At 43.4% G+C, this 14,080-nt stretch overlaps 2 pseudogenes; one reads left to right on the top strand and one right to left on the bottom strand.

The window, feature by feature from the left end:
• Positions 1 to 2,972: 2,972 nt before the first annotated feature.
• Positions 2,973 to 4,106, bottom strand: LOC119280713 (annotated as a pseudogene).
• Positions 4,107 to 4,623: 517 nt separating this feature from the next.
• LOC119279227 lies at positions 4,624 to 13,791 on the top strand (annotated as a pseudogene).
• Positions 13,792 to 14,080: the final 289 nt, after the last annotated feature.

The raw sequence follows: 14,080 nt of genomic DNA, 5'->3' as shown, positions 1-14,080 counted from the left end.
CCTTATTCTGGCATAGCCTTGCTTAAACAGAAGAGGCTTGGTTAGCATCCTTTCTATCAGGTGCTGTTCTTTGCTACCAACAATTCTTTAAGTACGCGGTGAAGTAAATAATAGTGCACTTGCTGACAGTAGAACCCCCAAGAAATCTCACAGTATAGGCCGATATCTTTGTGCAATGTCATTTACAAGCTATGCTCCAAAGTCTTGGCAAATAGGCTGAGAGAAGTACTGGATGAGATCATTTCCGAGGACTTATTAAATAGGGGTGCTTTTTCTACAAATATAATCAATTCCATAATGCTATCCGCTTTGACGAAGCAAATCAGATGACGGGCGATCTACGCCTCGAAAAGGAGAAGAAGTGGTTCTCGATACTGAGCAAAAAGTCACTTTCGATGCAGAAAGTAGGAAACCAAGGAAGCAGGCATTGGCAAAGAGTGAATCTTTATCCGATCCTATAATGGCTCAATCCGATCCAACAACGGTACTTCCAAAGGCTCCTCGGCTAAGAAAAATAATATTTGTATTGGCAAGGCATGAAAGGGATTTTCTAATGCTATCCGAAGACCAATCGGAATACGGAACCGGAAGCCGTAGCCCAGAACCTTTAGCTTGAGCGGAAGGGGAGGAAACCGGCTATTCGAACTGGCGGGTGGGTGGAACCCTAGTGCTTATTACTTTGTCGGAGCAGGGGCGGAGAGGGATTCATTAGTTTGACAACACAAGGGTGTCATGTGGAGAAAGAGAATGGAACTATTCTCCGGGTACTGGTACCGCTTAAGCCCAAGCAAGTGAAGAAATCCTGTAAGATGGACTTGATTTACTTTCCTTTCCAAGACCGACACCATATGGTTTGGGTATACCACTATCACCTATCGAAATGAAACCTAACCTGCCCACGACCCCCTATACCGGATACGTTTGCTTTGAAACCAATGACTAGTAGAGGATTTCGAGGAACAACAGCAAAGGGAAGTAGGGATGGGCTTTCCTCGGATTAGTATCGGATTTCGCTGGTCGTGCCAATGGTTGTTATTCAAAAGAAGTGTTCGCACCGGCAAATAAGAATATATTTTCTAGTTGTAGCTTTCGAGGAGAAGAAGGATTGAATCAAAGGGACGAGCAAAGGCAAAGCAATGGCATGTTTGGAATTCCATAGAGGAATCCCCAAGCAAAGGCCAGGATGCTAAGGCTAACGCTATTGATATTCCTAGCGCTTGTTTTCGTAGGATGCCGAGGACTCTTGCTTGAATACAACTAGAGAATTATTAAAAGAATACAACTAGCTCTTTACCGCGGGGATGCGTTGAGAGGAATCAATTGTTTAACCCGGTGACCGGATAGGAGCCGTGACTGTGTGGGTAGCATTATCAAAAGAAGGAAAATCGCAACACTCTAAATTTCTCTACTTTGATTCTTTTTTTAGGGATTGCGCCGTTACTATACCTGCTTTCGCTATTGCTGTTCCGCTTTGCCGTTATCCGTCCCTTTGTTAGCATAATAGGAGGGTGCCTTTTTAGCGCAAGACGATGAAATAACAACCTAAGCTTATCGGCATTAGCAAATTGAGAAATCGAATAGATCCCCGGCCGTTGGATAGGAGCACTGCCGTTACCGTGCTTAGAATTGATGAAATTGGATTTCTTACAAAACCCAGGATCTTCCTATTCGTAGTTTTCTTACAAAACCCAAGATCTTCCTATTCGTAGGTGGTATACAACTACCCCTATCCCTATTGTTTTGATACATGGCGTATTGGCTTTTCGTTTTTCTAGCTAAAGATCCATCTTTCCTGGATTAGTGATTACTTCAATCCATACCCCTATGGAATAACAAAAACCAAGGGCAGAGGGACCTGGAACCGGAAGCATACAATAATTAGTAGGAACCCACACCGGATAGAGGGCCGTCCCTTCCTCTTAAGAGGAGTAATTCTGTTTGGGGATGACATTAGATAATCCGAATCGTAGTCCTCGCGGGAATGGTCGCAAAATGCGAAGGAGTTTTGTTGTCGAAGCTGGGGATCTAGATAGGTACCGATCTCGGTGGGGATTTTCCTATTTTTTCTATGGAATTTGTTTCATTCCTTTCATGCACAGATGAACCTTCTGAGCTTTGGAAGTACCTTTGCCCTGGAGGATTGTCCCGTGATTGAGGGATTTCTCTACAACTATTGCAATTAAAGACATATGCAAATCCGAAACAGGGAAGTACGAAACTAAAGGGACTTTCTCTCGATGAACTCCCTAGTTCCTATGTTTGCTTTGAGGCAGTGCTAATTGCTAGTGTGTGAACTATCACTATAGAAAAATAGATTGGAATCACTTCTAACATTAAAGATAGGAAAATCTGGCCTATTGGGTGCCGATCCACTCAATCCTATGCTATGCATTTGTGACCAATAGAGGTAAGATCATGAATACAAGATGGCGATGAGTCATGCCAAGTTTGGGGAGTGTTGCTCATACCCTCATTGCATGTTTTCAAATAGGGCATACTGCCTGTGATTTACTATTGAAAAACAAGTCGACAGGAGAACCCGAGTGCAACCAGATAGGAGTTCGCTTTCGAAAGACGACAATGGCAAGTCTCAATCAACTGTCATTAAATCAATAGCAAACAGGAGATTGCTTTGCGTATCACGGATTGAGCACACAATAGAATGCTCGAACTACACTCTCCTAGCAAAAGGCAGGGCAAGTGAGTTCTACACGATATTCGATAATGAAACGAGCCTTCCTCCTTCCGAAACCCCCTCTCCTCGGCCCAGGATAGCGATAGACGTACGAATTCAATCAATGGCGATAATGTCACCCCCTTTCCTTAGATATAAAAGAATCATTCTGAGCGAGTCCATAAGAAGCGACCCGCTTTTTCATCGGTTCTGGGGGAAGACCAAAGATCTTGTGCGACTGGTCCGCCAGAAAAACTCAAAAGAGAAAGAGAGGTACGCACTGTGAAGGAAGCCCTCTGACCCACTCTTCCTTCCCCCTACCTACCCATAAGGTAAGTAGGGGCCTCGGCATCTCTATTTCCTGAGAAACCTACTAAAACTAGTTCGAGAAACCTACCAATTCGAGAAACAATACAAACCTACCAAAAAAATTTACTAGCCTCCCTTTTTGGGTGGCTTCCACTGCTTGTGCGAGTGGGCAATTATATTTCGGATATCCTGGGGTTTTAAGATCTCGAGCAGAGGAAAGTCCCAGGGGAACGTGTTTACCATGAATAGGATCTCCCCAGGCTCAAGGAATGCAAGAAGTCTGCCTATCTTGCATTTTAAGCCAGGGAAATCCTTATATTTTGAGCACAAAATCCACATTTTAAAGGTTTCTTTGTAATTGTCAGGTGGTCCCCCCGCTCCGGAGGAGAAGCTTCTTCTATGGCTATGGCCAAAAGGAGAAATAGTCCTGTTCATTATATGGCTCCTAGAATCCAAGGCATTTCGTCGGAATACATCCTGTCTTTTCACCTTTGTAGTCATATGCATAGTAAGTACTATAGCCCCAATCATAGCAACTAATAAAATCAGACTAGAAACCAAAAACCAGACGGAATAGTAGGTATAAAGTAAATTGCCCAATGTTTCCATATTAGTCCAACTTCGTACCTTTCCGGCATAAACCGTATATCTCAGAGAGGTCGTATTTCTGTGGGTTGGTAGTAATGGAATGGTTTCATTATCTAAATGAAGAACATTTCCCACCAAAAGATCAGTCCAATAATACCACTCACTAGTAAATAGCGCAATACTTCTTCGTGAATCTCCGCTATTTGAATATTGAACATCATAACCATGAATAGGAATGAAACGACAATAGCTCCTATATGAACTATTGGGGAGATCATAGCGGAGAAGTCGAGACCTAACAAAATAAGTAAACCAGAAGCGTTGCAAAAGACTAGGATGGGAAACAAAATGGAATGTACCGGATTTTTAGCACGTACAACCATCAAACCAGAGACCAAAGCAGGGCTCGACAAAACAGAAAGTATCATGGTACGTCGTCCTCCCTTGAAATGGAACTTGAATGCTGGAGCAAGAAGACGCATTCAAGTCGATCTATTACAACCAGCGCGGTTGTTCATATTTCATTTTCTTCTTCCAAGCCGACGCTCTTCTTATAAAAGAAATCACTCACTGAATTACTTACTGAATCTCGTCTTTCTCTCGGCGCCGAGAATTTTTGACGTGTCTGGGTCGATCAGAGGTTCGGTTTGCTTCTCCCCCACCCTCGCCTATGAAATGGATAACCCTTGCTGCCATAGCAGCAGGATTTTAAGGGGCTTCTGTTGAAGCGGAATAGGAGGAAGCCATGCATTCCTGAAAGAATCTCCAAACCCCCCCTTACCTTCTCTTTCTATTCTATAAAAAGGCGAACATCTAATCTAGGCCCGGTCGCCTTTCTATGAAGGCGAGCAGCCCAGCCCCCTTGTTGAAATTTGGATATTAAGGAAGCCATATTTCGCAATAGCAGCTCCGAGAAGCTGGGCTTAGGGTGCGCCTCCTGCGGTCGTTTCAGTGACTCAATTGGCTGGCTTCCCTTAGCTCAGACTGGTGTCGCCACCTCTCCTAGGACCGGAATGATTATCCCCGCCCGATGGGTCTACATTCAACCCTGAATGTTGTCGCGTACTCTTCACTTCCCCGCCATTCTTGTAACCGTCACCTGTAATCCGCGTAGGTGTGTCCGCACCCCCTAGAGTGGACGAGAAAGAAAGGATTTTTTATCGGAGCAACCCCCCAGGTTCCAGACCCAGGAGTTCACTTTCCTGTATGAGCATTCAGTACATATATAAGTCAGTGGAAGAGTCAAAGGGTCACCACTACTGAGGATCTCCCCCCTTATCTTAGAAGGGTCATCAGAGGGTTCGCCGCGGTTCATTGCTGTTCTTACACACTAGGCTACCCTTCTCCAAAAGCTCCGCGGGACCACCTATCACTAGTCTTCGGCCGGAGGGGTTTATTGCACAAAAAGGCGGGGACGCGGGCTCCCGCAGAGGAAAGCCCAACGAATGTCAGATGCAAAGCCCTGCACCTCATTAAGATCATATTGGCATACTCTCCTAAAAAAAAGAGCAGACCCCATTGAAGACGGGAGTGAGGTACAACAAGGCCATTTCCGTCCACCTTCTCACGGAGCCGTACGTGGACGTTACCGCGCATACAGCTCCCAGCCAGCAAGCAGTTAGCTTTCCTCTAGAAGTCATGGAAGTGTGGATAAATCGACAAAAGGTTTTTATTTCTTAAAAAATTGCCCTAACCATCCTAAATATGGACGGAGAGCAGTCTCGAGTTTTTCGGGGTCCTCAAGATCGCATTTTAGGTCAAGTAGAGACGCTAGGGAGTCTGTGGGCTTCCCTTAGCATTTCAAGATGGCCTCTATCGTCTTTCCGAGAGCCTCCCGTTTGCCCGTCAAGGGGCATTTGACATCCAGAGACAAAAGCAGTCCCACACGAAACTGGAATTTTCCCCAATGGACGTAACCAGCTCTGGTTTCGCGGTCTCAAAAGGAGAAGCCCCGAACGCTTGCGGTTGCTTTTTTCTCTTTGTTCCTTCTAAGCGAGCCTCTAAAGACTCTACTCCTACTTTAAACTTAGAGTCCTATTCTTCCAATTCTTCCAAAGACAAAGTAGAACTTCGTTTTGAGGAGTTTGCCCCCCATTCGCCGCCGTCCAGCCGGCGACTACTCTGGGATGGATCGAGGTTTAGGCCAACAGAGGGGGCTTGCTCCCTTTCTTCTGGAGCTAAGGAAGGACCTGCGGGTGGCGTTTCCGGTAAAGGGGGACTCTCAAGGAGGGTCTCCAGACCTTCGAAGTGCCCCACAACCAGGGTTGGCGTTGTGTCGACGACCCCCTCTGGCTCCAGGCTAGAGGTAATTTCGATGATCTCCCTGGCCCTTTGTTCCTCGTCACCATCGCAATAACAATAAGGAGACGCGGTGACGTCGTCATCCAGAAGGAAAAAGAAAAACCTAAAGGTACCGAATGGAATTCTACTTGTCGGGCTTGGATTCGTTTCGTTTATCAAAAATCGAAATAATAAATAACAACCCATAAATGAAAGAGAAATTATGATAAAAGATCTATAGTGACGCCAATCGCTTATAAAAAGAAACCAATCTCCTTTTAAAAGGAACTGGCCAATTCACTTCGAAAAACTATGTACTAACTTGAGCAGAAAAATTGGTGGCATTTGACATCTAAAGTTTCACCACCCCTACTACTGCCCGAAATCCTGCTTTGGTGAGCTTTCCCCAAGGTGACACCGAAGGTCTACCTCCTTTCGTGCGCCCCTCACCTCCTCCATGAGGATGATACACTGGATTCGTTGCAACATCATGAACAATGGGGCATCTGCCTAAGCACCGGCACCCCCACTACGCTTACGGCTCTATACCTACTAGACCTGTATTCGGTAAAGCTTTCTTTCTATATGCTAATTCTCATGCAGTTCATATTGTCGATATGAGTATAATTGCCTCGAGAAATAGATAAGAATTCCTTCCTTTACCGGTAAATGAATAGGAATTAGGTTAATAAAATCGGAACTGTTTCCGCCTTCCTCTCGAACTGAGCTATTTCTCTGAAATATACAGTTTCACATCATCATAGGAAATCCTATACCTGTGTATTACCACCCGGAGCCATCGTCGTCTTCGGCGTAGCGTGAAGACCGTCTTCGAGTCGTTCTTGACTGGCTAGCAAGCACCAGTGGAATTTAACCGCCTTGTGGTCGGGACACCGCCTTCTTCTCTGGAATCACACAAGTGGTACCGCTCCCCACGGTAAGGAGAAAAACCTTAAGGCATAGACGTAGAGCCTGAGTCCACAAGATAGTATTTTCTGGGTGACGATAGGGGCCATTTTCTGGTTCAGTGGTTGTATCTAGAAAGATTCTAGAGTCATTTGCCGTACCCTCCCAACCAACCATCACATATGTGAAACTCATGTGAAAATAAAAAGCACACAAACTCTTCTGTGTTGGCGAAACTCGTTTTCCACGATAACGTATTTGGTTTGCTGTTGGAACTCGGGCAGAAATGTGTGTCCCGGCTCCGACGCTATTCTAGAAATGCAAAAAATAGAATAATAGATGAATTAGAAAACTCAACTGTTCTTTGTGATTCGGTACCGCTTGAACTAACTGGCCCAATTCTTGGTAGGTACTTATTAGGGGGAGGGCCAACCACCGAATGAACAACGATCTCCCGGTCCCACTTGATTCCTGGGGAATTTAGGGAACCCTGTGGACTTGACTCTTTTAAGAGGAAGAAATTCGAAGTGAAATATCTAGAATATGCTTTACACTCCATTTTCACACATGTATGCCCCCTACCTTTCTGTAGATTGATGCACTAATAAGACTCCAAATCCTTGGTTTGAGCATCCCTTTCTTTTGTAACCTCTCTTAGGAACTTCAAACGGAACAAGGCTAGGATCCTAATCTCTATTCCTTCCTCCTTGGCATCAGATAACTCCAATAAAGCATGACTGAAGTAGATATAAAACGTGTCGAAGAGTAATAGACTCTTTTTTTATAGAGCTTATCATTGTCATTGATTGACCAGCATGACTTATGGATTGCATTTTATACTGTGCTATTTGAATAGCTAGATTCTGGAAAGGCGGAGGAAATAGACTTTCTTGCTCCTGCATCATTCTTGCTAAGGGCATCTAAGGAACTAATCAAAGGTTACGAAAGAGAAGGCTTGAAAAGGAGCTTACTTTTCCCGCTAATGCTACTTCCGCTATCTCGTAAGGAGGATACGACTCATAAACCTCCCTTGGTATTTGGGTAGGGAGAAAGATAATTAATTAGACTGAGTGAGGAATGTATACAACTACTGCTCAAAAGGCAATAGGAAGCACGCATTCTTACTAGACATGGAAGGAGTAAACCTAAAATATGCTTTCTTCCCTTATGTTGAATCGACTTCCTTGTCTCTTTCTAGAAAGTCAGCAGCTGGCCCAAGGTGACCTACTGGGAAATGAAAAAACAATTCGTTCAATTGAGTACTTATAAGCCAAACGGAGTTCTCTCTCATATTGTTATGTTTACCTGGAATGCCATAAGCCTACTCTCAAGGAACAACTCGAATCACTGCTGACGCGGAACTTGCTTTCGCACGGGGAGTTGGATAAATTACCCTCTTGTGGGTATGGTGATAGATAGCAATAGCAACGGATTGATTATGATTATGATTAATTAGACTGACTGTTGGATGAGCTCCAAAAGGTGGTGAGCCTGATGAGTCAACCAAAGGGAGTGGGCCCCTTAAACCCCTAGGGCGTAAGCATTTCTGCCTATCCAAAATAAGAGGTCAAGTCAATCTTGAATGCGGTTAGTACCTATTAGTATTAGATACAGAATCCTATTTGCTTTGAGCACCCCTATCCTATATTCTCTCTATCTATAGATGGAGAAAGACATGCTCGATATGAATTGGGACAAAGAAGAAAGTAAAAAGCAGGAGGTAGGTCCGTGGTTTCAAGTTGAGTAGTGAGTGGTTCCTTGAGGGGAGTCGGCAGAAACCTTTACTCATTTGATTTCCTCCCAAAATAAGGAGGGGTTTTCCTGTGCTAGGTGCCAAGAAAGATACCATGAAATTAGGCACCAGGTACTATCCATCACACTTAGAGTTGGTATTTATTGTTTGATTCAAATGCCTGCTTACCAAATAGTTGTCATAACAGATTTGAATGACGATATCCAATTATGAAATGGCTAGAGGAGGCACAGAGATAAGACATAACTGATGGTAAGGTAAATCAAAGGTTTTCATTTACCTTATCATCGTCGTAACTTTCTTATCTATTTGTGTATGCTATTAGAAAGGGAAATTCGATACAACCAACGCGCAAAACCTTCCGTGTTTCCTATGAAAACAACTTCCGCCTGGATAGAATAGTTAGCCAACATGAATTCCTGCTTATTGTCCTTCCTACCCATAAGTGAGAGCAAGGCCGAAGAAGAGCATAGAGCTTAGAAGTAGGATCTGGTAATTGGTTCTGCTCAACAGATGCAAAAAGAGGTGTTTTTGGGGTGAGTCCCTGCCAAGCGGCTTTTGATGACGGCGTCGTCAATGTACACTTCTGCATTACGACCCAACTGAGACCTGAGGATGAGGCTCATTAGGCGCTTAAATGTGGCGCCGGCATTTATCAAATCGAAGGGCATCTGCTTGTAGCAGAAAGAAGGGGCGATAAAACTCGTTTTTTCTTTGTCTTCCTCAGCCATATAGACTTGCTGATACCCAGAGTAGGCGTCGAGGAAGCTCAACATCTTGCACCCTGCGGTGGAGTCGACCAGTTTAGTCCTTGTACTTCGGTGGAACCAAAGTCCTGTATATGGATTGCAAACCTTTTCTGCTTTGGGTCTTAAGTGAATGAAAGGGTGGGTTAAAAAACCATGGCCAGCCCCCCTCAAGAAATCTCGCCCGTAGGTTACTGATGGGATGCTAGCTGCCGGTATACAGGAAAAACGTGGTGCAGAGCACGAACAAGATGTGCTAACACATATCCCTTATATTTATTGGTTCTACAGAAGATGTATGATAAAGAGCTGGCATTAAGTCATGCAACGCGCTCAAGCTTTATAAGAAGAAAGACTCTCGCCAGTATAGATTGAATGTACGGCGCTTGCTTACAAGACTGCTACTGAAAAAGGCTACCTCTTCAAACTGCTGAATGCCCTATTCCATCTATCTTTCCCTGAAAAAGCGTATACTTTTGTTCTATACGCAAATAAAGCATACTTCTTTTGCGGATCAAGCAGTCTTCTACCTTGGTGGGTAGCGGAGAATCAAATCAATATCGGAGTATTGCTCTAGCTGCTGCTGAATTAACCTGGTTCAGTCGTGACTCTCTGAACTAGGCTGTACTTCGTCTTCCCCTCTGGACCTCGGAAATGGAAAAAAGTTACCGGTGCGTAATTGAAGATTCGGTGAAAACTAGTCGACCTTTCATCACAAATTGAAGCAGAGGCTGTTAGTTGAAAATCCATTTGCAGATCCTATTGTTGAGGTAGAACCAGCTTCACCAATAGCATAGACTCTATCAGTCGAAGAGATCAACAGGTACGAGGATAACAGAGACATAGATAAAGGCTTCGTCAGCAGAGACAAGAGCGGGGCCCTTTTGAAAATCAGAAATCAAAGGGGCGATCAACGAATTGACCAGGTGTAAGCAGAGGGAACTGGAGCAGAGCAATATGTAGCATACTTTTCTGTTCGAGACCCGTATCTAGACCCTTGTGATCGATAGTCGGACCCATGCTGACAGCACCGAAATCCTGCCCCTCCCGCGGAACTAGTACCACCAATAGATAGGCCCGTCCCTTCTTGGGCAACCCTGAAAGTATCTTCTTGTACGGACTGAAACAAGACAAACTACTCACGGCACCCACTTAAGATCTCTTTCTTTAGTTTTCTGCTTTATTCCTTTCTTAGAAAAAAGTAGCTTCCCTTATTAGTAGCGCTAGTATCTTTTCATAATGATGACTTTTTTCAGAGCTTCCTAGATTTTGAGAAGCTGAGGCATTGCCAGCTGGGGGGAAATTTGATCGAAACTAATGACAACTAGTCACGATTAGGGACAAAGCTCAGCTAGTATACGTAATGTGTTCAAGGCGCATTTCCTCCAACAACTAGACTAAAGAAAATAAGGGTGGAAGGATTTACTTAAACGTTGTTGCATGAGCGGCTTCTAAATGAGTGGTTGATGATTCACTTTCTGATTATTAACAACTATTGAAGCAGCAGTGTGACGTCGGCCCACTGCGGAATGGGTGCCACCTAACTATGATTCGGTGAAGGTTCCACCTTCCTTCCACAGATATAATGATAGTAGTTCCACTCGATGTGGATCATGCCCATGTTTGCTCAGCTCCAGGATCAGACTCCTAAACCTATTTTCAATAAATAAGTCATCTGGTCTATGTTGTTGGAGTTCCGCATGACGCCTTAATCCCACCTCTGTGTCTAAGGAATAGCCTTTTCTTATTTTCTTTATTGTTCGTGGGAACATGTAATATTAGCAATGGAAATTGAGCTACGGCCGTCCCTTCCTCAAGCAAACAACGCGAGACTTAGTTAACGAAACAGGAACTCAATCCCTTGCCACTAATTTCTGATACAGAAGTGGAATCGAAAAATGCGGGAAAAATGCACATTCAATATTGAGAAAATGTTGCGTAACTGCCCTTGCCTCAAGGTCTTGAGAAACCAGAAACTAGTGTTCGATGGCCCAACAAATCCTATTGGTTTTCGCAGGGATGTCATTTTTACAAGCTTTCGCATGCTGAGCGTGACTATGGATTTTATATAGTTATGGAATAACCTTCTTATCCGCGAGTTCTTCGGCCAAAGACTCCTGATATCGCTTGTTGGGCCCTTGATTCCAAAGTACCAGTACCAAAGGCAGACTTGAATGCATTAGGTTGGGAAGCGGCCTAGAAGGTGCTTAAAGATAGGTGACAGTTGTGAAATTTAGTCGACTTGTCGGCAAGAACTGACCTTTCTTTCATCAAAAGTAGGAATGAAAGCTGGCATGTAGATAAGGAAATCTCTTTTCTTCTCTTCTACTCGGCTACGGACCTTCTAAAAGGAGAAGCAATAAATACAAAAGTGCTAGCTTTGGATTTGAGTGAGATCCCGGATCGATAGCTTCAGATATCCCCTTAGACTGGAAGGAGAATTTCGATAGATTTCTTTGCTTTAAAGCATAGTTGCAGGTAGGTTATGCTCCTTTGCTTCATCCCTATAGTCTAAGGATTGCCAATCAAACAGTAGCAGTAGACTAGCCATATTCATCTTCTACAGTCTCCTGTTTGCCCCTATTTAAAATGGTCAGCCTGCACAGCAGAAAAAAGGCGCTCTAATCGTACTCGAGCCCTTAATCCCCCAATAGGGCTTACTTACCCGAGTCAATTCTTTCCTTCTTGTGCAAAAGCAAGGCCTCTTTCTCGACTTTACTTGACTGCCATTTACTGAGCTATCTTCTTTTTTCTTCTTGTGGTGAAAGCACATTTTATTATTTTACGGAAGCAAGACGAAAGGTCATTTCGCCAATCTGGGGAATAAAAGTTAAAGCAATCGATCGGAGAAGCCCCCCTAGTATTGAGAATGCAAAAGTGGATTCATTCCCCAGGCGTGTGTGTGTGCCTTCCATGGGCCTGATCTCGATTTCTTCTTAAGCTGTTATGTCCTCCGAAGTGAAGTGGATTGGTCGGAAGCTAGACTCCAACAACATCGATACTCAAATAACCGGCTCTGATACATGGCTTAGAACCTTCAATCTTTAGCCATTATTCCCAGTTCAGGTGGTTAGGTACCAAAAGTTATAAATAGGCCCAATTTCTCCTTTTATACTAGATTTCCTTAACAAGGGCATCCAATTCTTGAAACAAATCACGCTCCCTTCTCTTTCCACTCTCACTTTCATGCCCAATTCTTTTTTGACTTGGCAATGGTAGCAATTTATGTAAAGCCTCCTGATCCGGATAAACATGCTCGACATTCTAGTGAACTACGAAGAGAAGCTAGAACGGTGGAAGCCTAAATCCAGTGAGTGCCCATTCTTAAGAAACTTGGGAATAGTAGCTCCTATGGTTTCTAGAGCGAGTGAATGAAACGCTATCTTCTTATGAGCGGAGATAGAGAGCTATGTCACAATCAATAAGTGAGATGCTATGGGCGAGGAATCTTCTGTCACAATAGAGGTCTTCTTTTCGAATTTAAGTGGGACTAGCTTCTTCCTCAATTGATATTACTAACAATCTAGCAATTCCATCCTTTAGAAGAAGACAAGTAAACCATTTCTTTGAATTTCATGATTGAGTGATGGATGCGGACAATCACAAGCCTATTTTGTTTATAGAAAAGAGCGTATAACCCCCGATCCCTACCTGTTGTAGAGAATCTATCATCTAAGCTCTTCTGTGCCATTTGCCGCCTAATACACTATTGCAGTATAATGTTGTTTGCTGGTGCATATCTCTTGATTGACTATTTATTGGTTATTAAGCATTAGTGAGCTGACCTATGTACAAGTTCTGAGTCAACCCCCAGATCTGTATCTCCTTGCCTTGTAATCTCTCATTCATCTATTTATGTGCATGCTTTAGCGAAGTCTCCAGCCCCATAAATATTATTTAATGCGTGATGCGTAAATCAATAACTAAAACTAAAGTGCCGATCATCCCATGCTACCACAGGATTTTTCAACAACATGACATATTGAGAAAAATCTATGTTAGAGCCGCCATTTCTTTACGGTTACATTAGTGTGGATTGTTCTTCTGATTCTTATAGGCCTGGCACCCTAGCTTCGATAGATTTATTTGATTTTGCAAGCTATGGCACATGAATGTGATATGGGTCATATCCTGCACCTCCCTTGATTCCGTGTGAAATCCATCCTAAAAAGCATGAGTTGGATCGGCGTAAAGAACAAGATGAATGTGGTATTATCTCTATTAGGACGGTTATGAGGCTCTGCTCTTTTTTTTCTTTATTCAATATCTATTCTTTGTTTCTTATATTCCGCTAATTGTTATCTTTAATGTATCTTTATGCTTAATAGATAACTGGTGATGCTAGAGCTGTCAAGAAGGCATTGTTTGCACTATCAACCATCATCTACAAATGCCCATCAAAAGAGACCATTTCTCTTGAAACTTCTGTCCCTCCAAGCATTGTACATCCTTCAGAGCTTCCTGTCTATCCTGCTAGTAACTTCTACTCAGTGTCAGATGCAGCTATACCTTATGGAATGGACATCCAAATCTAGCTATCTTAGCAAAGGAAGTGGCATTCAAATCTACATGTTTTTCTTCTTTAGCCTTTTCGCCCAGCATTGTCATTATTGACACGTTTTTGCGATCCTCAATGACTACCACCAGAAAGGGAATGTGACCACCATTCTTATTTGAGAAAAGTGTCTCCACTATAGCACTAACGATCCTAGACAGCAGAGAAAGCTTGATTGGAGCTAAGAACTATTTCTAAAGGATCCCTTCCACTCTTGTGTGGAAAGATCTTTCTTCGTTCAGTCCAGTCTGATTTAAAACGTGTTGTCT

Source organism: Triticum dicoccoides, chromosome 3B, assembly GCF_002162155.2.
Source record: "Triticum dicoccoides isolate Atlit2015 ecotype Zavitan chromosome 3B, WEW_v2.0, whole genome shotgun sequence".
In the NCBI taxonomy this organism is placed as follows: domain Eukaryota; kingdom Viridiplantae; phylum Streptophyta; class Magnoliopsida; order Poales; family Poaceae; genus Triticum; species Triticum dicoccoides.
This window is presented reverse-complemented; position numbering and strand designations above follow the sequence as displayed.